General features: G+C 44.4%; 1 protein-coding gene across 1 annotated transcript in view; it reads right to left on the bottom strand.

Annotated features, from left to right (window-relative positions):
* Tnr (tenascin R) overlaps positions 1 to 21,876 on the bottom strand; it is a 432,460-nt gene extending 410,584 nt beyond the window's left edge. Inside the window, exon 1 of the mRNA XM_005363935.3 lies at positions 21,681 to 21,876. The gene's annotated coding sequence lies outside the window, so the exon portion shown is untranslated. The remainder of the gene's footprint in view (positions 1 to 21,680) is intronic.
* Between the last annotated feature and the right edge of the window lie 5,252 nt (positions 21,877 to 27,128).

The following is a 27,128-nucleotide window of genomic DNA, read 5'->3' as shown; positions in this document are numbered from 1 at the left end:
CCCTGAAGAATGGCAGCTCTAGTCCTGTGCTCCCCTGAAGAATGGCAGCTCTAGTCCTGTTACCCTGAAGAATATGGCAGCTCTAGTCCCGTTCTAGAGGACTCCTTGGCTGTCTCTCTCCATTGGCTCCTGCACTGAGCAGTTCCTGGTCTCTAGTTTTGAGCCCCCTTAGTACGTTGTCCTCACAAGGGGATCCTTTTCATTTCAGCATAGCCCAAGTCTCTCACTGATATTGACAGAGGAAATAAACCTCTCCACACCCCTTGTTTCCCTCATACTCCATCTTCATGTACCCAAACACAACTGGGGCAAAGCTCATCACATTACAGAGTGACCTCTTCCTGCCCTTCCTCTCTAGGCCACACCCAGCTTCATGAGTCCTGTGTGCCCACAACCCAGACCAGGCTGCCAGCCGAGCAAGTGTGTTTCTCCTCTCTTGCAGTCACAGGGCAGCAATGAGCGTGGCACCAGGATTTATTTTTAAACTCAATCATGAGCTGTCCAGCGGCTTACTCCAGCTGTACCCATGTCTCTGACTCAGGGATACTCATTTTCCACACCAAGCACCCTCTCCGCCAGGTGTTCTCAGTTCAGCTGTCACATGACCAGCAGGCCTTTCTGCCTCTGCCAGTCTGGTTTAGTCCCCTGTGAGGCCACTCCCTCTGCCACCTCTGCTGCCTTGGCCCTTTCCTAGCCCAGGAGAGCTTTATTTTCTTGTTCATTTCCTGGTCATTCCCCTCCTCCTCCTTCCCCTTGCCTGGCTTGAACTGTGAATAATTCATGTGTTTCCATGATCCTGCCACAATTTTCCTCCCTCATGAATCAAATTCCTGAGACACAGTTTATTTTCTCCCCATCTCCTTGTCTGGGTTGCTGACAGGGACAGGGTTTATTCCTATAGGTCACGAATAGAGGCCAATACTTATGCCTGCATATGAGACAGTTACCATTTTCCTCACCCTCTTCTTTCATATGCTCCATTTTTTAGTCTGCTTCAGTAGATGGGCGTTTGTATAATATTACACAGTTGGCTGGGCAGATAGATAAATAAATGAGTAGTTAGATTCATAAATAGATGCACAAATAGGTAGACAGACATAATCCCTTCTCCACATAGCTGTCACAGCCACCTTTCTTATTTAAAGTTGCTGGAAAGAAGGTGGCAGGGGATTCTGAACGTGTTTCTCCTATGCAACAGATACCCCAACTCTCTGTTTGCAGCATCCTCCTGACAAGGACTTCATAGCGGGACTCTCGTAATAGGCCAGCCTTTATCTAGAGTCAACATGGGAGTCATTTCTGTTCATGTAGTCTCCAAATAACTATTGCAGATTCGAAATGCTCTAGTAAGACCATGGAGATACAAAGGTGAGCAGAAGAGGCGTGAGCCCTTTTCAATCAGTGGAAAGGTGTATATCAGACACAGAGTGTTAAGTGTTTATTATTGATATATGTGTTTCTAAACTATTTAAACACATATATTTGACATGTATATGGAATTTGATATTTTTTGTATTTCGATGAAAATTGATAAATTGACATTAGATATATAAATTACACATGTCTAAGCTGACAAGTACTACATCCTCAAAAGTAAGAAAATTCATGCCAGTGAAATCAAGAAAGCTGTTGTCTAGAGAAATAGAGGGGCTTGAGGTCAGAAGAGGAACCCAGGGGTGTCACCAAGTCACTGCTATCATATCGCTTGACCTGAAAGGTAGTAAGGGAACCTGATTTATTATTATAAATTTCATTTAATGTTTGGGCTATATTTATTGTGTTGCATGTTACAATGGAATAATTTGAGGTTATAAAGAAAAACTAAGAAGTTCTATAAACATATGGCTAGATCTGGGGAGTCAGAGACTGACTTCCTGAGAAAAGGGTCATCCAAGCTGAGACCTACATGTGCAGATGAGTTAGGCAGAGAGGAAGGAATGGAGAGAGGACAAGGAGGAAGGGGAAACTACTAGGAAACCAAACAGATGCCAGGGAGCTCTATGACACCAAGCCCAGCACTGTTGCAGCACAGAGTCGGGAGGGGGTAAAGCTTGAAAGGCTGGGCAAACCTCTTCAAGGATTTGTGTGTGTCATAAGGTTGATTGAAAGTGCTTAACAAGCTGGAGAGATAGCTCAGCGGTTAAAAGCACTGGCTGCTCTTCCAGAGGTCCTGAGTTCAATTCCCAGCAACCACACGGTGGCTCATAAACATCTGTAATGAGGTCTGGTGTTCTCTTCTGACCAGCTGGCATACACACAGACAGAATATTGTAAAATAAATAAATAAATAAATATTTAAAAAAGGAAAGTGCTTAATGGGTTTAAAGCAGGAGAGTAACAAATTCAGATATTCATACTAACGTGGTCTTCCCTAAAAGCATAGAGAATGGACTAGAACAGGGGAGCAGCCCCCCTTTTCACCACATGAAGACACAAAAGAAGATAATATGCCTAAAACGAAAGCAATCCTTCACCATTCACCAAATCTGCTGGCAGCTTAATCTGAAACTGCAAAACCTCCTGGTTAGAATATCCAGCCAGCGCCTTCCAGCTACACAAGTGGCTCCACCAACCGCAGTGAAACGTCCCCCAAACCTTTATTCTTCTTGGCCTCACGTTCCCACAGTGCTAATCACAGCACACCTAAAGTGAAACATTAGGGAGCTAGAGAAATATGACTTCCACCAGCCTACACTTTATACTCCAAATATGCATTCTACAATGTCTATTATGGCCACAACACACGAGAGTTCAAATAATATCTGATTCCTCATTGATAGCAATGATGACAAACTAACCATTCTAGAAAAATAAAGGATGAAAATTTGAAAAAGAAGAGGAGATGGAGGAAAAGGAGAAAGAAAAGAAATTGTCCCACACCCAGTCAGGTGCCTGTTCTACATATGCTCACAGAACCTTGTGTTTCTTTATAACCTCAATTTTTTATAGAGTAACATGACACATCAATAAAGCAAAAAGTATAATCCATGATAATGGAGAAGAAAGCCGGTTTGGATAACATGCCAGAGAGTTAGAGATGGAGAGATGCACAAATATGAGAAGAACTGAAAAGGTAAAATAAAGAAAGTTGGTGATAGGTATATTCCATGGCTTCTTGAGTAATGTTTGCTTTGTGACCTGAGAGATTTTTGTCTCTGAAGGAAATTCAGAAGTTAGGGTAGTGCCTGGGACCTAGGTTTCTCTGGCATAAGCGTCAGGGTCTGAGATGGATTTCCACATTCAAGGATGTGTCATGGAAATGAAAGTGTCAGGAGAGGAAACTGAAGAGGCAAACTCAGTTCTAAAACGCACAGCAAGGCCAAGGAATTCACAGTTTCAGAGCCACCCCAAGGATTCCAACACTTCCTTCATGAAATAAGCAAACAAATGAAGCAGAAAATGGATTATTTAAATGATAATAAGCATGATCAAAGAAAAACACATAAAGCTATTAGTGTTGTTTGAGTATGCTAAAACACTCATCAAGAACATCTCAAAGATTTCCCAAACAAGGATAAAAGACCAAAGTAATGCCTACTAACTAGTCTCTACTGAAGATCTATTTTGTGAAGGCTTCCAGGAAGGCAGAGAAGGAAGAATGACTGTACAAATGGAGGGTTCTTTGGATACAGAATGACCTCCAAGTTATTGCTGATGCTGATGGCTTACAATGATTGTTAACATTAACAGGGTCTAAAACAATCTAAGAGCCAAATCCTTGGGTAAGTCTATGAGGGAGCTTCTTGTTTAGGCTAGTTGAGGTGGGAAGATCTGCCCTAAATGTGACCCATGAGATGGAGTCCTAAACTAGCTAAAAGTAGATAGAAATGAAGTCGGCACCAACATTTATCCCTCTCTGTTTCCTAACTGCAGATGCAATGTGACCAGTTGCCTATTGTTCCTACTACCGCAACTTCCCGACATGATGAGCCATACTCTCAAACACTAAGCCTACATAAACCAAGATAATCCTAAAGTCGCTTTTGTCATTTTGTTATAGCAAAAAGAAAACTAAATGTCTTAGTTACTGTTCTATGGCCATGATAAAACACTGTGACCAAGGCAGCTTACAGAAGAAAGGGTTTGTTTGGGTTGTGGTTACAGGGGGGTTAAGAGACCAACCTGTTGGGAAAGTATAGCAGCAAGCAGCAGACATGCCTCCAGAACAGGAAGCTGAGAGTTCATGTCCTTAGCCACAGCATGATGCTGCGAGTAGGTGAGGCTTTTTCATCTCAAAGCCCCCCTACCCCACAGTGATAGACTTCCTCCAGCAAACCCAAACCTTCCAACTCTCTCCAAACACCATTGCCAACTAGAAATTAAGGGATCAAATATCTGAGCCTATGGGGGCATTTTCACTCAAACCCCTACAGTAAGTAACACAGTGATTAATCTTTTCTAAGTTAAATATTTGATTGGAGAGATTCTTCAGTCTGTGTCTAAGTCCTGATATACGAGAAAATTCAGTCCAAATACCCGCATCTTCTAAATTTCATATTACTAAATAAGAGTCAGTGCACATTGTTGAGAGCAAAAGGTACCTGTGCAAACACCATGACTGACATCTCTACTAAGGTAAAGGGCTCTGTCACTCATAACTAATGAACTATGCACAAGGCAGAGATCACCCAGAAAGCTAGAATAGAATGAGTACCAAATCAATGACACCTTTAAAATTCTTTTCTTCTGTCCTTTGTATCTGAAAGAAATGTATATATATGCATTTGTTTATATGTAAAAACACATAAATATACATATATAATTAAAGAAGGCATTCCACTTAACATTTGATAATTAAAAATTGATTTGTATCATTTCCTGAAAACAACAGGGCCTATAAAAAGCTACTGGACATTTTCCTCTGGCCATATCAGAGGAGGAATTAGACTGTCATAAATTTCACATCTTTTCTACTTGCAGAGGAGAAAATGAATTAAAAGATGGCAGAAACCACTTAAGTACAGGCAAGCCCTGTTCTGGTTCAGAAAAAAAAATCACATCTATGTGATTGACATGAGAAGCTTCTCCAGGTAAAATTTTAGGTAGTAATAAGTCTTGCTTCTTGGGAGACCTGTTAAGGCTCAGAAGTCTCTCCCTGCAGCCTCAAAGCCTGTGTCCTGGTACTCTGTGATCTGTCCCAGTGTGGGTCTGTCAGTCCAAGGCCAGCACCCAGGTGATAAACAAGGAAGAAAATCCAGATTCTTGATTTACTGTGAAATAACTCTTCCCCTGGCTTTGATCTCTTTGTCTATAAAAGGAAGGAATTGAATGGGCTATTTCTAATATTTCTGCTTATTCTAGAATCTTCATCAACAACTTGATTGTATTTGGAATCACCTAGGAGACCTAGCTGTGGGTGTACCTCTGAGAGATTCCTGGAGAGACTTAACTAAGGAAGGAAAGCTCACCTTAAATGTGGGCAGCACCAAACCATGGGTTGGAATCCTAGAATAAATAGGAGGAAGGAGTAGAGAAATCATCTTACAAAGGAATTGATGGAGGAATCATGGCAGCAAGAGCTGAAGACAGCTCGTCTTCATACAGTTAGGAAGCACAGAGACATGAATATGGATGTTTACCTTACTTCCTCTTTTATCCTGTGCAGGGCCCCAAACCAAGGATTGGAGCTGCCCAAAAGCAAGTGAGTCTTTCTACCTCAAGAGACCTAATCTAGATAATTTCTCAGAGGCATGCCCAGGGAATGAAGTTGACAGTCAATATTAACCAACACATAGAGATTCAACTTTTCAGAGGCTGAAGACAGATGAAAACCTAGCAAGTCAGTTGGCAATCATGACAGAAGGAAACCTAAGAAGTTCATGACATAAAGTCAATAGGTTTGAAGATAGTAATAGTTGCCCTATGATGCAAAGGGTTGGTCTCTGTCTCTGTCTCTGTCTCTGTCTCTCTCTCTCTCACACACACACACACACACACACCACACCACACCACACGGGTGGGGGGATCATAAGAACTGGGAGCATGAAGGTTCTGGAAACTCTGATGATGTGTGGAGTGTCTTTGGAAGGATAGCTATAGACAACTCATGAAGTGAAAAGAGCGTGGGGTAGAATTAGGACCAGCCACATTTTCAGTGAGTTCTGCTGTGAATGTGGAATTGAGACAGTGGAGACAAGAAATGGAATCAAGGAAAACCTCACTTTTCCAGAGGAGATTATCACAGTGCGTTCATCTCCTTCCTCGGAATATGAAAAAGTGAAGGAGGGGAAAGGTGATGACTACAGAAGTCAATTCTTCGGGGATCATGGAAAATCAGGGTGATGGCACTCATTAATGAATAGGGTGGACCAAGAGGCTGGACCCGAAGAAGAGTCTGAAAGGAAGGGAAGACATGGGAAGGCCTACCAGTAAAGTACAAGGTAGAGGAGATTTAACAGAATGGGCAGGCTGTCCTTGCAAAAAAGATATCAATTGTGAGCCTGGAGTTAACTCACTAGAACAGCGCGGAGAGATTGCCATGGAGTTTCTAGTGCTCATTTGGGAGCTGTGGTCTTCACTGTGATAACAGGGATCATGACACTCCTTTTTCCTCATGGTGTGTGTAGTTGTTTGGATATAAGCAGAGAGTGGATGGAGAGGTAGTGGCTGGACTTAACTGGGCAGGAATTTTGCAAGGTGAGTATAGGAAAAAAGGTCCAGAAAGGTTTTGCAGGGGACTGATCAATGATCTTCATCATTGGTAGCATCTAAACCTGGTAAAGCGAGCTACTGGAGGGCAATGGATGCTGAGAGGCAAAGTCAGGGGCTGGAGGACTAAAGTCAAAAGGGGAAAAAAAAAGTGTGTAGCCATCATAGGAGGCTAGACTCCTCACTGCACAGAGGGGCAGTAAGTGTCATAATCAGGGTGAAGGATAAGGCCATGGGGCCATGACACGTAGTCCTATGCTGACCCCACTTTCTGCTTTCCTGACCTTGTGTATCATCTGTCCTTTTGGAGACCCAAGACCTGGCTTTCTAATGGGCATGATTTAAGGGAGTCTGCAGCAGACCTGTCACTGAAAATGTCCCCTCAGAGGCCTATATCTGGTTTTTGACATTTGCTATTAAAGCTTCTTTCTTCTCTTGCCTGCTGCTTTCCATAAGTGCTACCACCTAACCTATTAATTCCTTATCAATCATTTATGCATAGGTGTGATTTAGTGCTCAGAGCCTTTCAAGTAAGACAGCGGCTGGCTGCAATCAGCATTTAATAGGCAACAGGGCAGGACTTGAGAGGGACGAACTGCACGTGGGATCCTGTGAAGCAGGTTACAGGATAAAAAAGGCTATTTTCTGAGCACCTACTATGTGTCCACGAGCTTGGATGGGTGGTCCATTAGCAATGCCATTTTCCCCTCCTATTTATAATAGGCATGTTTGGAAAGAAATACTTGTTATTGGCCCAAGTTTGGTACTAATTAGAGGGGAATCCAGGGTCTAGAACAGAGCTATGGAGCCTGGAAGAGTTCACATTGAAGGGGAAGCATGCAAACACAGAGGCCATCTTGATGGCAGTCACAATCTTAAGCCTCCAGCTCCCTACCTGCTGCTCTTGTGTTAGAGGAATGCCTGGCTGCATTCTGCTTAGGAGTGTCCTCCTCGATGGTGTTTTTGCCTTCCTTTTTTCTTTTTTAGATAATAATTTAAATTTTTATTAGGGGTTCAATCACAGGGTAAACACCATGATTTGAGTTACTGTCACTCAGATCAATAGGAAAACATTTTCCTAGAGTGGGGCCCCTGGCAGGGGAGCCTCCAGCCTTCTCATCTTTCCAGAAGAGAAGGGTTGGGTAAACAAAATGGACAAATTTCTTCAAAAACCCACAGTTAAAAGAGACAGAATGGGTATCCAAGGATTCTGGTGTGAGCCACCCCCCCACACACACACACACACTCCCGCTTTATGCTCACCGAGCAGTCTTGCCTTTGACCTGTGTGCTGCCATTTCTGAGGGCAGTAGAGGAATCAGCACCGATGGCTGAAAATTGGCCTCCTGTTGGTAGAGTAGGAAGAGACGTCCAGCAAATGTAGGGGCCTGGGGGCTCTGCAGGGTCCTCCTACCCACCCCAAGTCCCTCCTCCCTGGATTAGAGACAATGCAGAAAAAAATGTGGCTAATATTCGGGAATACGTCATGGTCGAGAGACTGGGGAAGCCACGCCTCTTGTTCTCTGATGAAAGAGGAGACAGGCTTTCATGGACAACATAGCTTCAGATTTCTCAGCTAAAGCTCTCCATGCTGTTGTAATTTCCCTCCATTCATATCCTGAGGGTAAAGTTAAATTTTAGTCTTTTTCATCAACCTCCTATCATCCTCACTAGCACGCTGACCATGACCCAGTACTGCTACTCGAGCTACACCACCTTGGTAGTTACCCCCACAATGCTGCAGACTGTTAACATGAATAGTCCACTGTCACCCTTGGTAGAAGCTTAAGGGAATACTCTAAGGAAAGTGAGTCTTTCTCCCTCCTACCCACCCTAAGTCTCCCTCCTGCAATACATACAGTTGTTTCCTAGACACCAGCCCTTCATGCAGTGAGGATGCTGCAAATACAAATACATATATAATGTATTTGTAATGTAAATGGCTAATACATATAATATATATGTACATATATATACCTATATATACATACATACATTTCTCTCTACTTTATCCAAACAAAATGTTCTTCAAAGACAAAGTGCCAGCTCAAAATCCAGCCATTGACAGAATGACTGACTCAGAGCCAGGCTTTAGCAACCACTTTCTGGAACAGAGGCTCCTAGATGAAGATTCAGTCTTCTATTGCTCATGGACAGTTGAGGGCAGGAAATGCAATTGTAAGACAGATAAAGTCCAGGTCTTAAAGTATGAGGTCTTACAGGCCTTACAGAGGAACCAGACAATAAGAAAGAAGTTACAAAAGGATGTGCTGTGCTGGCTGGTGCTAAATGCGCTAAAGAAAAATAAAATAAAAGAGCACAGGGAGAGCCGTCATGGGACCAGGCTTCTCTGGGGGTGACACCTGCAGTTGCTGGCCTGCTGGCCCTAGGTCTGGTGCTGGAGTGAGGGGCACTTGGTTCTTGTGGTGGTGCTGCAGTAGCTGGGGGATCAAGACAGCCTATCCTATTCAGCCACAGGAGATGATCTCATTGTAGAAATTCAGCACTAATCTGTCAAGGAGCTCCCTCGGAAAATACTGGGAATAAAAGAATGGGTGCCAAAGCCTCCAGTGACGCCCCAGCCCTCTCTGTGATGCACAGGGCTGCTGCAGTGCCTAAAGGAGTCTGTTCCATCCTCCAGATGCAGACAGTGGGTCTCTTGACCATTGCAATTTTGCTGGCCAACTCAATCCCAGCACGAGAAAGGAGTTTATACAAAATTAAAAGGAAAGGTACAAGGTCAGGTGGCTGATCTCAGTTCTGTAACATATTGCCTGTACTACCTTAGACAGTTCACTGAAACTTCACAGAAATAGAAGTAATTAAGTGGTCACATTGTTGAACTTAGCAAAGGCACACATGCACACATATGTATGTCTATGTGTCTGTATGGTGTGTGACCACATGTATGCACAAGTGTACCTGTGCACTCGCTCAGAATCCAGAAGACGATCTTGATTTATCACTGTCCACCTCTTTCCCTTGAGACAATGCTTCTCCCTGAGCCTGATTGCCATCTAACTGGTTGCCATTCAGCCCTGACAATCCTCCTGTCTCTGCAGCTCCCATGGTCCCAGGGTGACTGATGAGTGGAGTCATGCCTCGTTTTCTGTGCATGTGCTGGGGATAGGAACTCACATCCCCACACCTCTACAGCGAGTGTTCTTATGCACTGAGCCATCTGCTGAGGCCCTCAGATGTGAAATTTTAATAGAACTAAAGGAAGAACTGAAGGGAAGTTACCCTGGGAGATAATGTATGTTTCCTCCTTCAACTGCTGCAAAATCTTCCCCATTACATCATTTATCCCATGCTTGAAACCAGGAACTGGAGGCCCAGAGAGGCTAAGTGGCCCCACTAAAGGGGCACAGCTAGGCAGAGGCAAGAACTATGTTCAAATTCATAGTCTCTCCCCAAGTCTTCATCCTCCTGCATGCAGGTAGTTATTCCAACCCTGGGATGGTTCCGTTCACTAGTCTTCATCCTCCTGCATGCAGGTAGTTATTCCAACCCTGGGATGGTTCCGTTCACTAGTCTTCTCACCTTAACTTGTGATAAGTCCCTCCCCAAAAGTTCCCCCTCCGCACCGGATATAAAAACTAAACACTAGCCTCAGGTCAGTCTGGGATGAAGCTGCCTGTTGGCTCCATCTCCACCATGTCTGACACATGGTCGGTGCCTGGGAAGCATGGTACAATCTGCCTCCCTCTTTTCCTACTCCCAGATGTTGTCTCTCTTCTAGCTGTGGGGTAGGGACACAGCTGAGCTGCCATTGAGCAGCACTCTGCACCCCCAGACAGTACTACCTGTCTCCCCCTTAACCTTCTGGGGGCCCTGGATGTCCCTGGTGCTTAGTTAATAACCTCAAAAGGAGCAGATTGAGCAAAGTGACATCTGCCATCCTCCTCATCCTGCCCCCCCCCCCACACACACAAGTGGACCAATCATTTGGGAACACACTGGGAGAATCTCATCTTGCACAATATCAGTTCAGAGTCAAAAGAAAGCATCCTACACATAAAGGACTAGTTATAACAGAGGCCAGATGATCCCCTGGGTAGCTAAGCCACATGGTGAGTGAAGCTGCTTTTCACTGGGTAAGAACTGCATGAACGAAAGAAAAGGGGTTTAAGAAAACTTCCCTGCCTTGGACCTGGATTCTTTCCTCATCTCGAAGGAGCTACGAGGTGCTTTGTTAAAAAAATACAACAAAATGAATGACTCTCCAAAGGGCAGGGGGTAGAAACAACTGCCCAGAGCCCCAGAGAGAAAGCACAGCTTCTGTGACCTTCCTTTCAACTAACCTTTTGCAAGGGCCGATTCTCCAGCTTCCTGTGTCACTCAAGAACAAGGAAGCTAGAACATTTCTGAGTGAAGCTGAGAGAGTATGGTCAATAAAACCAACTGGCCTGGGTTCAAATACAGGTTCTTCTTTCTGTGTGATCTTTAGGAAAATCAGAAACAGTGCCTTAGTATTTCTTCCTATAAAACAGGAAGAATAATAGCACCACGCTCAAAGGCAATTGTGCAGACCGGTCAGTATTCATACAAGAAGTATTGGAGCCATTGCCTGGTGGGAATTCATGCTAGCAACAACTATGCTCCTGAAGAGTAAGCAAAGGAGCACCTGGAGATTCAGCTGGTGATTTAGGAACCCGGGACACCCTAAACAACTCCCGCAAACATAGGCATCCTGTCTTGTCACTGGCAGGGCCTTCATAGGCTGGCAGCCTGACCTGACTCCAGAGGGAGATGTCAAACTTCAAACGTGAGAAAGATCCTTCACTGATGGGGAATCCCTTTAGCACTTTCTGACCTTAAGAACTCAGAAGAGGGCAGCGCAGTTCAAGACACATGAGCCAAGTGTCACCTCTTCCCAATAATCACATAGCCCCCAGATATCAATGACCTTCCAGGACACCCGCATTACAGAGTTTGAAGATGTCAAGTGGGCTTCTATGGTCTCTCTGTCTAATGCGGTCCCCAGAGGGCCACAGGACCCTCCTGGGAAATCAAAGAAGCACTGTGAAAGTGAACGTGCCAACAGAGGTCACCTGCCCAATGTCTCCCGGGCCTCTGGCCACAGAGAAGGCTGATGCTGGGGATTCCAACAAGGCCTGGCAACTCTGTCCAGGGTATGTGTTCCTTCCCTCTGGGTTCCTAAGGAGAGCAGCTGCCTTCCATTCTCACTACATTAAGCTGATAAAATACGAATTAAAAAGGGAATGACAAGGATGGGGAGAAGGGGACAGCGCAGTCTTACTTTGCATGTTAATCATTCAGGCACTGTGCCTGAGACCATTTTTAATAAGTGATGGATTGATAGTGTTTTCTGCCTCAGCCCCTACACAATTTCTAGCAGGCTCTATCAACAACACCTGGTCCTTCTTCCAGAAGGCTCCACTCTGCCCCTCCCTCAGATAGAGGGTGGCCCAGGAAGAAATCCATGTCCTGGCTGTACTTTCCTAACTTCTTATAAGTTGAATTCAGAAGAACATCCCCAACTACACCAAGACACACCCTCTCAGGGATATGGTGTTCCTGGGAGCTATGTATCTTACCTCTATCTTTCCAATGAGTCATTTAGAAGGACACCAACAGGTTCTCAAGATGAGGGTGACCCCTATTCACACCCTGGCCTAATGAAGATAGACACTTTTGGGGAGGTCGGGGAACTTCCCATGAAGCTTCTGCCTCAGCTGTCAGCCCAGACTCCTTTGAAGCACCCTGAGAACAAGCTCAGTAAGAAGGTGGGCGGTTGGGGCTGGAGAAGACAGCTTAATGTCCATGTAGAGGACCTGAGTTCTGTTCCTAGCACCCATCGGGTGGCTGTAACTCCAGACCCAGGGATCTGACACCCTCCTCTGGCCACCACGAGCATCTGCTGTTTTAAGTCTCCATGCAGAAACTAGCATCTTCTTGAACATAGTCAACAGTTCAGAGAGGCAGCAACTCTCTGCCACATGCTACATGAGAGGAAACAGAAGCTCAGAAAGATGAAGTGATTTTCCCCAGGCTACTCCATGACTAGGTGACAGAGCCAGGAGGCTACTTCTGCTGAGCAGGGCTTCGGAGAGTTGCCACGTGCTCAACACACACGGCAGAAGATGCAGAGCCAGAGGAGAAACTCAGACCACAGGGACTGGTCAGCCAGGCTTCGCAGTTGTACCTCATCTGGAGCTTGCAAGGAACAGAAACTGGCAGCATTCAAAGCAGATGAAAAGCAAACCTTCCTCAAATTGTTTTATTGAAAGCCAGACTCCTGACTGTTTGAAGCTGCTTGATTTTTGGCAACGCCTTTTCATGTTCTCCATTGCTGTTTATAAACAACCCTGTCTGATAAGGGGAGCATGCCTTTGTTTGCGTGCCCATCTGAAGATGCTCAAGGGACCTCCATCTCCCCTGCCCTGCTGGTGACTCCAGAGCTTTAAAGGCTGGATCTTGAAAGAGTGAAGGGTGTGCACCCTCAGCTGGAAGCAGGCAAAGGGTTCTGTGCTGATCTGCACCTAAAGTAGATACAGATGAAGTCTTTTGCTTTTATAGTGAGTTTCACCAGCATTAAACTTCATTTATATCTCTATAAATATATATGGCTTTGAACGGGAGGTTTGATGGCTGACTTTATAAGTTCCATCTCTCTGTGGTGCAACCTGGGTTACTCTGAGGAGAAATCCCCTTGGTCCATGGCACCGGCCTCTACCCTTTCCAACACACAGTCATTTGCAAGGCCCGCATCTGCTATTCAGAACCCTATCCCTCTGCCCAGCTGGACACTCACACCTTCCAACACAGGACAAACACTAACTCTTTGGCCTTGGGGCTGCCAGCTTCTCAGCCTGTCTGCACTTTCACCCCTGTTCACAGCTGGCCAGCTGTCAGAGGAGGTAGAGAGGGGATGGTGCTGTCAGCTGACTCCCCCCACCTGCCCCTTGGTCAGTCACCACTGCTGACCTCGGCACTGACAAATCCACAGGGGACTAGGGAGACACTTGCACAGGACAGGCAGGCAAACCCTGGCTTATTAAAGTGTATGTTCTACAGTAATCTGTTTAGATAAATAGTCCATCCATACCATCGCCAGTGCTCAGCAGCTACGTGGTTCACATTCCTCCATCAGACAGGCGGAGGCTTCTCTCCCGATGCACTTGAGGAGATAAATTCAAGGTAATCTATATAAACCCAAGGCTTTGAAATTGCACACCGTCAAAAAAATTCAAACAATTACTCGAGCCCAGCCAGGAGATGGCCGCTAGATGTTCTTCTTATGGAAAACATAATTATAAAGGAAGGGAAATGTTTCATAAATAAAACTCAGAATGGTAGATGAACCTGGAGGGAGGGGTAAAGGAAGAAGAAAGAAAGCCAAATGTTTGGAGACTTCAGTGGAATGGGGCGCAATCCCCAAGTGTCTCCTTAAGGTTCGCATCAATTTCACTCTGGTACAATTTCTACATAATTAATTGTTAAAAGGCATCTCTCAGATATTTTTAAAATATCAACCTATCAAGTTTCTTTGATGCTAAAGGGTAGGGGAAAAAAAAGAGTCCAATGCATACTCCTAAAATTAAGGTAATATAAACCAAGGGCGGCCCAACCCATTAGCACTTGAGGATATAAAATCCAGGTCAGCCAAGATAATTGTTCGCTTGTTAAGATGCCAAGTACCCAGGACCTGCACCCAGTCTGTGGGCTACGTTAAATCCCAAGTGACACCATGGTTCTTAAGGGACATGTTCCATATCAGCACTGTCCTAGGCACTAGGACTTGTTCCTTAATTCACATGAAAACTCCTTATAGATAACATGATGGTGTCTGTAGTTTTGGGAGGCTGAAGGAGATGAGGACCTTAGTAAAGAATGTCAGACTATAATAGATTCAGTAATTACCCAAGGTCAGTATATAATAGAGCAGTAACTTAGTTAAGTTTCCAGATCTTGGGTTTCTTGTTGTTTTATGTGCGTGTGCATTTACACATGTATACAGCTGTTCACATCTGCATGTGTGTGAAATCCAGAGGTTGACAAGGAATGTTTTTCTCAATTTCTCTCCACCTTTTTTTGGAGACAAAGTCTCTCTCACTGGGCTAAAGCTTGCTTATTTTTGTGGATGACTGTTGTGCGCCCCAGAGATCCTCCTGCTTTACTCCCTGGGGTTGGAATTGAACATGCCATGGGGTGAATATGTCACTGTGCCCTACTTTTTACATGGATGCTTTGGAATTAATTCAGGTTCTTATTTTTACACAGAGTGACCCCTCTCTCCCGCTCCTGAAAGGTATAGCCCAGGCTAGACTCCAACTTATGATCCCCCTGCCTCTACCTCACCAGCATTTACCTCTTAGTGTATGTCCCCATAGGCTTTGTTCTGTTGGTTCTGCATATGTGTAACCCATGGTGAAATAAAGTAGAGGTAAGACAAGCTAGAGAAGAATATGAGCTTCATGGTTCGAACCAGCCCTGTGCCCACTAGCCATGTGGCCTTGGGCAAGGCTAACCTCTTTGACCCTCTCAGGTCTGTGCATTTCATCCATGCATTCTCTTTCATGATCACCATAAGGATTTGTTTGGGGTCCCCCCCCTTTCACTTGGCTAGTAAAGGTTTTCCCTCCTGCTCTGACTCCAGGGTTACAAGGATTTAAATGAGAGAATTATCATGCAACATTATCACAGTGAGCCTCCCAGAGCAACTTCAGCCTGAGAGTGGATGAACTTAAAACTGTAAGAACCAAGAGAGATAGCACACTGCAGGGCCTGGGCCAGAGCCAAGCGAACCATGACTACTCCATAAATCATGGCTGTTATTACTAAAAGGGGGAACACATGTGGAAGCTCTTGTGCTTAAGCTGAACAAGTCACCTGAGGCCACAATGCCTCAATTTCCCCACCTGCAAAGTGGGAATAAAAATATCTATCATCATGTTTAGCGAATAAATACGAAGTATTAAAGGTATTTACTAATGGTAATAATACAAACATCTATTACGGGCATTCTCTGTGCCAAGTACCTGGCTAATATTAATAGTTAATACTCAATGACTGTTGGCTAGCATTATAATTAGCCAATAGAAAGATCCAAGCAGCTAGGGCCTAGACATGAAAACTTGTTAGTTAAGTTTGAATCACAGGCCAAATTCCAGCTCAGAGGTTTTGCTAAGATGCCATCAGACACCAGACATCCTGCTTGCTACTGTCCTGGAATCAATGTTCCAGGGGTCTTCTGTCTCTTTTGCACCATATAGCATGATGGGGCACATCAACATTAAGAGCTCCATGCCCACCTCCTGGGTCTGGATAATGGTCTTTTACTGAATCATCTATAGTCAATCCATGAACTGCTATTAAGCCAAGTAAGCTTGGAGGTGTCCTTCCCAAAAGAAAGAGGCCCTGAATGATCAGGGTAGAGCCCTTCAGAATACTGCAGTGAGTCTGTGGACTCATCTGTGTCAGACCTCAGAAACCCTTCTGTCATTAGGACCTTTGTCTTAATCATCACAGCCTAAAGACAGCCTCACTGAGGCTGGGGATTACACCTCTTCCTGCCTCCTAGAACCTTCCTGTGATATAGCTGAGGCACTTCATGGGGAATAGAGATTTAGGATTTCAGTTCACTTAAGACTGTCTTTGTTGTATATATCAACAATGAATGGAAGTTTAAGCACGGGACAGACCTGTCTCATTCATATGCACTGACTTTATGTAGTCTTTTCAATTTGCTTCAAGGGAAGCACTTGTTTAGACTTATGAGGAAGAAAGATTTTAACTCGGATCCACATTCTGACCAGGAAGTTGCCCTACTCATTATCTGGAAGATTGAGACAGAGGCAGCTGCCAAAAACAACCTTAGTGTTCATACGCAGATAAATGGTGATTTGTATATGGAGCTGAATTATTTCTCTGTTGTAAAAGGAAGGAAAGTCTGATGCCTGCTGTAAAATGGATGGATTTTTAATGCATCATGCATGAAGACCAGAAAGATGGCTCAGTGGGTAAAAGTACTCAGCCTAGTGACCTGAGTTCCTAGGAACTAATATTGAAAAACTGGATGGGGTGATATGTATCTGCAATCACAAAATTCCTATGATGAGATGGGAGGTAGAGATAAGAGAACCACTCAGAAGCCTGAGGCCAGCTATAGTTATCCCAGAGTATGCAATATGACAGAAACAAAGAGACCCTGACTCAAAAACAAGGAGAAGAGAACTTAATCGTAATATTTGTCCTCTGGCCTCCATATGTGCACTATAAAATGTGTGTTCAAGCATGTGTACACATGCATACACACATACACATATACAAGTGATAATTTATAAGAGTGGGATACAAAAGGATAAAACTGGATGATTCTGTCTATATGTGTGGTAGATCAGACTTACAGAGACAGAAAGCAGAGTGATGGTTGGTGGAGGCTGGGAAAGAAGGAGATGAAAGTTATTATTGGAGTTCCAGTTTGGGGTGATGAAATGGTGTGAATGTGGAAGATGGTTACACACTGTGTGAAAGCTCATTATCCCACTAAATCGGAGACACCAAAAAGACAAAAAAAAAAAAAAAAAAAAAACAAATTGGGGGAAATAAAAAGAAAGAAAAAGAACATGGCTATTGAAGTCTGCTTGCCAACTGACGAACTGACATACTCGTTATTCCCTTTGGTCAATATGTATCAACACAGTTCTTCTAGCCAAAAACAGCATTCAAGACAAAGCTTTAATGAGTCTCGCATGTGGTTGGAAATAGATTAGAAACAACTATATCACAATCGCTCTTACCGTGCTCTTAGGGAAGCAATACTACTACTTCATCTTTATCAGTGGAAATCAAGACTAAGATGAAGCAATGAAGATTTCTGCCAAGTCATCCACTCCAATTGGCTTTTGAAATTTTGGAATAGTCTCTCTAGATGTTAGGAAGTCTACCCTTTGTCCATCTTTTAGTTTGCCATGACTGTGTAGCTTAGCAACTTATACTTCCCATTGTATAACTTATATTCTCTAATCTAGGAGAGATGACCCAGGTCCCTTCCTATAGAAGATCTGGCTTGACCCATCTTCTGAGGAAGAAGAATACAGAGGACAATATCCTGAAAGAGGGCACTGTAGGAAAATCTCCAAATAGAGGGAAGCAGAGGACATGCCTATCCACTGGCCATGGAAATGGATTTGTGATCCACACAGACAAATTTTGAGGACTTTTGTTTGTTGTTTCATCGGGTAGATAATTCTTTTTTAGTTGAAGACCGCAGGCTCAATTGGGTACAATACCTCAATCTAGGGGTCGTCAGAGTAGAGATAAGGTAAAAGAGAATTGGCAAGATGTCTTGATACCACACATAAAAACACACAAAAATGCTAGGCGGTGATAGCACATGCCTTTAACCCCAGCACTAAGGGAGGCAGAGGCAGGTTGATCTCTGTGAGTTCAAGGCCAGCCTCATCTAGAGAGTGAGTTTCAGGATAGTCAGAGATACACAGAGAAATCCTGTCTCAGAAAAAAGAAAAAAAAACCCACAAGCACACAAATGTATTCAACATAGCCACCAAAACCTTCTGATTACTCCACTACTTCTTAATGATAAATAGGAAACTATACATACTACTGGAGCACACAGCTTAGAGATGAAAGCAAATTGAATGGAGGGTCCTTGGGTAGTGCTATGGTGATACACGAAGTCACCATACAGTTCCTGGTTTTAAAGTTACTCATAAATAAAGAGGCTAAGCATATACCTCCCCGACCCCAGGCCTTTGTGGATGGAACAGGATTTTAGGGTATAAAGACTGTCACTGTGAACTAGCTCTCTTTTTTCTTTCTCTGCTAAGGTCACTCTTTAGACCAGATGGAGTAACTCATGGCCAGGCACCTGAAACTTAATTCCATATTTCTAATAACTATTTCAGCATCATATTCATGAGTTGAATCATCAAATAAACTCAGATCAGCTCAAAGGCAGGAACATTCAAGGTCTTCTGAGGAGGCTTAATTGTTGCCTTCCACACACACAATTGGAATGACCATTTTCTACCATTATTACAAAAAGGGACTATACCCCAGGCATCCCTCACCTTTTCTGCCATTAGAATCAGTCACCTTAGAACCTGAGATGTCCGCATAACACATCCAGCAGGGAATGCAATCATTATATTTCTACTGCATGATACAGAAGTTTCAGCTATGATGTTAGTAGTCAACAGGCAAAGGGGCTATGGAAAAGAAGGTTGATTAGGAAGAAGCATGCAGGAATATATTTTGTCTGGGGTAGAGATCAAGTGTTCATTTGAAACAGCTGTCAAAACTTAGCTTGTTTTGACAAAAATCCAAACAGTTACCTTCTGTCCATTTCATTATGTGCAAATTATATTTCAGTTTTTAAAAGTTATGGTTACCTATTTGGAGTAAAGATGGTCACTTACAGTGATGGAGAAGAAAGCAGGATGCTTACTTTATCCTTTCTCCCATCTTTTCCTGGCATGTTTTATCTTTTATCTCTCTAGATCTTAGAGGCAGCCTAGCAGAATTTCTTCTGTTCAGTGAGGGAGAGACAGATGTGAGAATACAGTAGCTTTCTCTCCAGAATCCTAGCAGGGATGAGAGTAGGGGCATCTGGAGAGGTAGAGGCTTGGTACATGCAATGAGTCTGTGCCATTCCCTACTCCTTTAGGTGCTAGAAGCTCGACCATTTCCTGGTTGGTGGTCATCTCCCTTATATCCCAAACCACAAAGGACTCTATGAAGATGGCCTTGTGAAAATTCACATTACAGAGAAAGTGAACATCCAAAGCCCAGACATCTATGACAATGAGCTCTAGGAAAAGCCTGGGATTCTGGGGTAAGGGGAATGTGGCCATCAGGCATATGACTTCAGTTCAGCCTGGAGGCCATCAGCCAGGGGACTCTTCACTATCAGCACATATACTCTTCACCTGGCTTATGGGCAACAGCAAGACTTTGAAGCTGTCTGGTTGATTTTCATTATTTCCCAGGAAGAGCCCACTGCTTCTCAATGAATCTGCTAACAAGCTTTGCTTGCACAGTGTCTGCAGGGTGGCAATCCCCTCTCTCTCTCATACACGAGCACTTCGGCACCTACAGGTGATGAGAGCAGAAGCTCTGTTTCTGCTTTTGCCACTCTCCGGCCCAATGCATTAAAAACAACGGACCAATAATACCACTGAAGACTTTTTCCAGGGAGAATTTAAGGGCATTAATCAGATAATGGTGACATCAGTAACAAACACAGCTTTAAGATAGGCTCCACTGCAAGGGCATGATTTTTTGTTTTGTTTTGTTTTTTGCTTTAAGCATCCAGGGATGTGTCGTGCAGGAATCCATCCACTTACTGATCCAAACTAGGGGCCTGTGAAGGCAAGGGTGGAGTACGGATGAGTCAGTGCTGGTTTCTGATTCTCTCAGCTTGTCTGTTTCAATCCTTTTTCTACCGTTACAACCTCTGCCATCACTGCCTCCCCCCTCCCCCCCGTACAATCTGCTCGCTGTCATTCATTCTAAAGACATGCTGAAGTTTCTAGATCTGATGCTAATAATGATGGGGGTGGTGGTGGTACCATTTCTCTCAGAACTCTTTCTCACCTAGAAGGTTCCCACAATCCTAAACAGAGAGCATTTTCCTCACCTTGGAGGGAAGCCTGGGATTTGGATTAAAAGCTAACAGAAGGCATCAGGAGAAGGCCCATGTGCAACGCCACCTGCCCACCCCTCCCCCACCTCAGCATGAATAAAGGTGACCAGAACCTCTAAGAGTTATAGGCCAACCAAGTAGAGACTTTATCTTACAAGAAGCTGCCCATCCCTTGTGGGATATACTGACTCCTTGGGAACTTTGGTGACTAAAGCAAACCTCCAGTGCCACTTGTTGAGTTGTTTCGTGCAGTAGGTTTGGGTAGAACTGGAGGACATGGGGGCAGGCAGGTAGTACCTCCAAGGAAAAGGCAAGACAAGTAGAGGAGAGAAAGAGAGGGAGCGGGGAGAATGGGAGGAGAAGGAGAGACAGGGGAAGACATGCGGGCAGGGAAGAGAATGAATGAAAGGCAATAGAACATAGAAATGGCAAGTTCCCAGCTGCGGAGGCCCTTAGTGGGAGTTGGAGGAGAGACTCCCACTTTGGGGCCAGTCAATGTTTGCTCCTGACTCTCTAGATGAGTGGAGATAGAGCCTTTCCCCTGTGTTGTGTTTCATTGACAAATCCCTCAGAAAATAGAGCAGAGCAGACTTTTTCCCTCTTTCCAACCAAGGATGACAGAGAAGTGGATGGTACCTCCTGCCTGCTTGCAAAAATAGTATAATCCACACCAGCCAGCCCCTGCCGGGCTGAACATTTTCCTAGAAGCATGAAATTGGAGACCTCAGCCCCAAATTACCCCCAGGCTGGGGCTAACCTGTTGCATCTGCCCACCCATGAATCCACACCGGGAAAGAAAGCAAAGGTCAGGTTAGGCTCTCACCACAGCAAGAACCCAGGTAATCCTGGAGAAAACAACATTTTAAAATATTACCGTGTCTCCCAGCTCCCTCCCAGGAGCACAACTTTTAACTCTGCCTCCACTCCTACCCTCCCCCCACCCCCAGGCTAGCTCTATAACACTTTCCTACAACCTGCAACTGGTTAGGAAAGAGTTAATTAAGGAAGATCCACGACTCATTTCCCCAAACCCTCCCTCTCGTCTACATATAAAAAGGACAGGCTCACACGGAGACTAACACAATTACAAGCCTGCTAGCTCCGACCTCACCTGTCTTATGCAACAGTGCACACACATACATTTGCTCAGGCTCACTCCCAAGGCCAAGGTCCACATCCCCCCTCTAATTCGGCAGACACAGTTTTGCGCCTTTCTCCTTTCTTTTTTTCCCCCCTATGCAGAACCCAGCTTTACAGACAGCCAAAAGAGATGTAACCTTACTGCCAAACGCCTTGCAAGAACAGACAGAACAAAAAAAAAAATGCAGCTAGTCGCTCTCCGTGGTGCTGAAATCTCGCTAGCCAGGAACCCGAGAAGGAGCGCAGTGCTCTGGACTTACCCAGGTTGGGGGGGGTGGGGGGCTGGGTAGCCGGGGAGCGAAAGGAGCTTCCTGGGCTGAGAGAATTCTTGTCTGTTCGGGCTGGAGCCAGCTGATGCGCTCACTTAGAGCGCCCACCTCTCTCCCTCTCTTCCCTTCCTCTTTTTTTGAGAGGGAGAGAGAAGGCTTCACGAAAGAAATACAACCCAACTGCTGGTAGGTCTACCGGTAGAAGGAGAGAAGAGGCAACCAAATAAGATCAAAAAGTCTGATGGCTTTACTCCACTAGTGGTAATTCCTTGGGTCAGGGAGGACCCTGTCTTCTTTCCCAGTCTGAGGCTGCTCCAGCTCTGTCTCTGCGTGTTGAGCCCACAGCCTTAGCACAGTCGGACGGTTCCTGCCTCTGACGTGAACGAGATGAGGAAGCCTGGGACCGTTCTGCTGTCTTTCGCAAGCTCTCTCTTTTCCCCTCTTACTGAAATTTCAGCAGCATATTTTTAAGCTGCTTTTTCCAGCCTTCTCCAAGTAGCCCCCTAGTGGACAGAACAGCAACGTGTCTTTGGTCCTCTTGAGCAATCTGGCACCCACAAACAAACTCTCTTGGAGGCTTTTCTACACAGTCAAACAGTCAGGGTCCTGATGAAGGCAGAGACTTCCCTCTGACGACGGTCAGGAAGACAGAGGGAGAATGACGACCTTTTGTGGATCCTTTGCCTGTGGCTGCAGAGCCAGCTCATCTCACTTTTAACTGCTCAGTCACCCAGCCACCTGGAAAGTGCTTTGGTGTTTATGCCTGCAAAGCCAGTCTTGGTTTTCGGCAGCCACTGGAGCATTGTATGTTTTGCTTCTCTGTGGCTCAATTCCACTGTTTGTAAGATGTGGATAATGCTGCCCCCTCCCTACTGAACGGGAATGCTGAAGGATCAGAGTAATATAGAAACATGGGACCTCTTAGCTGGCAGGAAATTTAAATTCAATCTTATCCAAACACTCTTCTTATATTTGATTTACCTTCGACAAATAATAATAGCTAACATTTATAGAGCTTTTCTACTAGGTGCTAAGCATTGCTATTAATCCTTACAGGTATTATCTCATTTAACTCATACATTAATCCTATAATGCAAATGCTCTGGCTGCATCTTTTAAACTGAGAACTGGGGCACAAAGGAATGAAATTAATTGCCCAAGATAACAAAGTTAGTACAAGTCAGGAGGTTGGGCCATTGGCCGTCAACTCTGGAGCTTCCTCTACTAACTCTTATGTCACTTTAGAAGTGACAATGTTCAAAGTAAATATAATACCTACAAGGGATCATTGTTGTTATTCTGAATAGCATGCCTAGGTTGTCATTGTAATAATGAATTTGCATGTGGCTGAGCTTTTAAAATAAAATATTTACAGTTGTATGTGTCAAACAAACCAGGGATTGCTATTGCTTTTGGAAATCCTCTAAGAAAATACATTCTCTTAATTCAGTTAGTATCACAGACACAAAGCCAGTTGTGAATCTCAGGAAATTGAAAAGCACTGGGTATTAGTAACAATTGAGAGGGCACATTACTTCATTTCTACACCCAAAGCAGACCACTTCCCAGAGCCCAACACAATACTAGGATGGAGCCAGCAATTCAGTAGGCTGAATTCCTGCAATGCCAGATAATAGGTACTGAGTAAGATTTGCCCATTTTATTTAGAATTTCAGTTATGAATTCCTTACTTAACACGGCTTGCTTTAAAAATGCTAGGATTAAAAGGAATAAGGAAGGGCAAAAATAGGTTTTGATGTTTTGCAAATCATAGTCCCCATTTTTTTATGGAGTTTGCAATTTCTCAGAGTGGGGAGAAAGGGCACAGACCAGACAGTTCAGAGGCTGATGCCGAGACATGGGCAGAGGCAGTGTAATAAATGAGAACTTAGAAAACTAACTTGACCGGAGGGCCACAGGCTAGCCAAGGAGCACATCATCTAAGCTGAGGCTGGAAGAATGAGAGGTTATCTCAGGAAGGGCAGGTAAGAAACTGAAGCAGAAGGCATGGTAAACTCAAGAAAGTAAAGAGAGTACTGTGGGCCTTCTAAGGTAAGCATTACCCTACCATCTACAAACGAGAAGGTTGGAGCTCACACAAGCTAAATGACTTGCAGGTCACCAGCATTGTCGCTGCCAAGCCCTCCTTTGTGTTGTTAGTCTCCACCCATGCATCTAGATCAAATCATACTTAGCTACCTCAGGAGATTCTGGATCCATAAGATAGTTTGTCATCATGGTTTACCTTTCTAAGAAAAAGCTATACCATAGTCAACATTCCAGAAGGTTTAGAATCTACCGTTTTGGAACTTAAGGGTAGACACAAGGACGTAAATGATACAGATATGATGTTTTGGTAGAAATAGGGAAAACTAAAATGGGGTTCTACTTTGGAGCATAGTGAATCCAGAGTAGGTAAGGCAAACTCTTAGTTCCAAGGTTAATTAAGGCCACCATCATACCACTGTCCCAGTGAGCTAGAAGAAAGCAATGTGTTATAAATGAGACAAGGGGACAAGAAAGATTGGCTTTGCAAAAGAGATGGAAAAGAAGAGATGAACAGTCTATGTGATCACCACCCAAGACTATCTTATTATGGGAGGATTGAGAACAAGCTTCCTCTTTCCCAATTCTGTGTCTTTCCCCGATTCTTATGTTTACATGGCCAAGTAATAAAGGATTATAAATAATTGCCCTTTTCTCCTATGAAGACATAAAGTTCTTGGGGACAAGGACTATGTTGGACTTCAGGGTATATTTGAAGTATTGTGGGGTTCTGTGGGCCCAGTATACAGAGAATGTCAGGAAAGAAGGAAAGAGAAAATGAAGAGGGAAATAAAGGTAGGATAGGGTGGTAATTCTTTCGTCTTTGTTGTTCCACAACCTTTCCCCACAGCAATGGTCAGGATCCTGTATCCCTCATGCAGTCTTAGAGTGGTTCTCTCCATCACTCGGAAGAAGAGCCCTGTTACATGTGCATCTTCCAACCTGATTACAGCAAATCGGTCACCCATTCCAACATTCTACAGGTATAAGGCCCAGGGTGACATTATATAGGTAAGGGGCTCAATGTCCAGGAAATAGGAACTTCCTCTAAGGCAATGAAGCAACCTGTTTTGGATGAGGAGAGACAAGAATGTGCAAGGCTATAATCTCTGATATCTTATGCATAGTCCCTGACCGTGACCACACATGGATAAGTGGTTCATCTGCAGTTACTGGGAGCTCATGGCTTCTCAGTATCAACTTTACAGATAATCAGAAGTCACACATTCAGATCATGCTGTAGAAGCTGCAGAACTGTAACGTAGGGAACATTCATTTTGCCAACATGAAGAGTCATCCAATAACGAAGACTTAAGCATGGCCAAACTCAAGACGCCACTTGTAGGACACTAGAGATGTTCAAACATTAGAGTCAAAGGCTCACTCATTCCCTTTCAACTCAGATGACATGAGTTGTATTGGCCTAATGACTCTAAGTTGTATTTAGAATAAACCATTTCAGGATATAGGAGATAGAAAGAGGAATTCTTTCTGTTTGTTTGATCTTTTTTGAGACAGGGTTTCTCTGTGTAACAGCCTTGGCTATCCTGGAACGAGTTCTTATAGACCAGGCTGGACTCAAACTCACAAAAATCCCTCCAATTCTAGCACTTGGGAGGCAGAAACAAAGATGAGCACCACCACCACCTGGCCTAAGGAAGAAATTCTTGAAGCCTGCCGTAAGAACTGTGTGGCTCAAATGCTCACCCCCACAAAAAGGCACAGAAGGCCCTGCCTGCATCCTAAGACTATACTTGGGTTCTGGCCCAGCCTGACTCAGCAGGACTTGGTGACCTCATTGTATGATGAGGATAATATCTGAAGAACTCTAAAGGAACAGCTGCTGGCCATGGCGACAGGAAGGCTGGAGCTACCAGCAGACATTGGCTAGGAGAGGAAGTATAGAAAATAAATGCCTTGAGTGTTTTAAAACACCCAATTGAAAGAACCTAGGAGAGTGAGTGCGTGGGTGGAGGCTTGACAGAGCAAGGCTGTTGGACAGCTCCAAACTCTGCCACCCTGCTGAAAAAGCAGGATATGCCACGGTGTTGAGGCAGTAGATGAAAAAAAAAAAAAGATCCCTTGCCCCAAATTTTTCACTTAATTAGATGCTACAAGAAGGCAAAGCCCATTGCAATAGAGATTGTGGGCCTATTACTTTGCCTGTGAAGTGCATCTTCCCAAGCTGATTCTTTTCCTAGAATCAGAACCTGGCTATTCATAATCTCAAGTATTCTCCTGGCCACATGACCTAGACTTGATCACAGATGTTTGCCTTTCCTCCCAATGCACTGAAAGGATTCAAGACCAAGCACAACCAGCCAGAATCTTAAAAGTTGAATAAGTTGTTCTCTAAGAACTTACCAAACAAGAACCTTGTGAGCCTAGAGTTGACCATAGTCATCTTCCTGATTTTATGAAATGATCCCATCGATAATTACAAATAATGATGTCAGTTCTCAGCAGATTGTAGAGCCAAGGGTGGGAAGAAAGTGCTGGACAATGGTGTCTGAGATGCTAACTCCAAGGGCGGGAAGAAAGTGCTGGACAATGCTATCTGAGATGCCACCTCCAGTGCGCTCTGAATCCCAGGAAGGTAAGTGATGTACGCTCTTTTGCTTAAACTAATTTGTAGTTGTCTTTGTTGCTTTAACTACTTTATCCACTTTTCTTTCAGCACAGTATCCCTCTTTGTAGCTCAGACTGTTCACCCAACCATGACCCTCTTCCTTCAGCTTCCCAAGCATTGGGATTATATATATACCACCACACCCAGCTATGACTTTTAAATCCTGCAAGTTTCCTGGAGGAATTGAGAAATGCTTAGACAGAGACCTCAGAACTGTCATTTAAAACATGAGTTCAGAGCAGCAGTGGGGAATGAGTTAAGCGTTCAAAGCAGAAAGCTAAACATTTTCTTTCTCATTCTGCTGGGCACAAGTTCTGAGACTCAAAACTTTCATTGGGAAGTATAGAAAACAGTCCAGCAGGAAGAAGTTTGGAGGGGACTGTCTCAGAGTCCATATTAGTTATGGAATTTGTTTGCCCTTTAGTCTTCAGATGGAAGGACGCTGCTCAGGACCTGGCAACATAGGGGCTTCCAAGCCCCTTTGTGGAGTGCTCACCTACAAGATGACAGCAATCCCAGAGTCCCTATTCATGTGTGACAAACCTTTCCATTCAGGCTTCTAGCTTGCCCAGACTGGAACAACACCTCCTCCCTCCCAGCTCATCTGGTTCCTCTGAGGGCAGAGCTGGCTCAGACGGTTCTGAGAAGAGTCTGTTCTGGGAACTGCAGCCCTGTTTGTGCAAGCAAGTATGCACTATCTCCCTGAATCAGGAACCCTGCCCTTCCCCCCTGGCACCTCAGGCTTCTGTGCATAGGGCCTGGCC

This window comes from Microtus ochrogaster (assembly GCF_000317375.1).
Source record: "Microtus ochrogaster isolate Prairie Vole_2 chromosome 6 unlocalized genomic scaffold, MicOch1.0 chr6_random_2, whole genome shotgun sequence".
Taxonomy (NCBI): domain Eukaryota; kingdom Metazoa; phylum Chordata; class Mammalia; order Rodentia; family Cricetidae; genus Microtus; species Microtus ochrogaster.
Note: the sequence above shows the minus strand (reverse complement) of the source record. Positions and strands in the feature narration are given on the sequence as shown.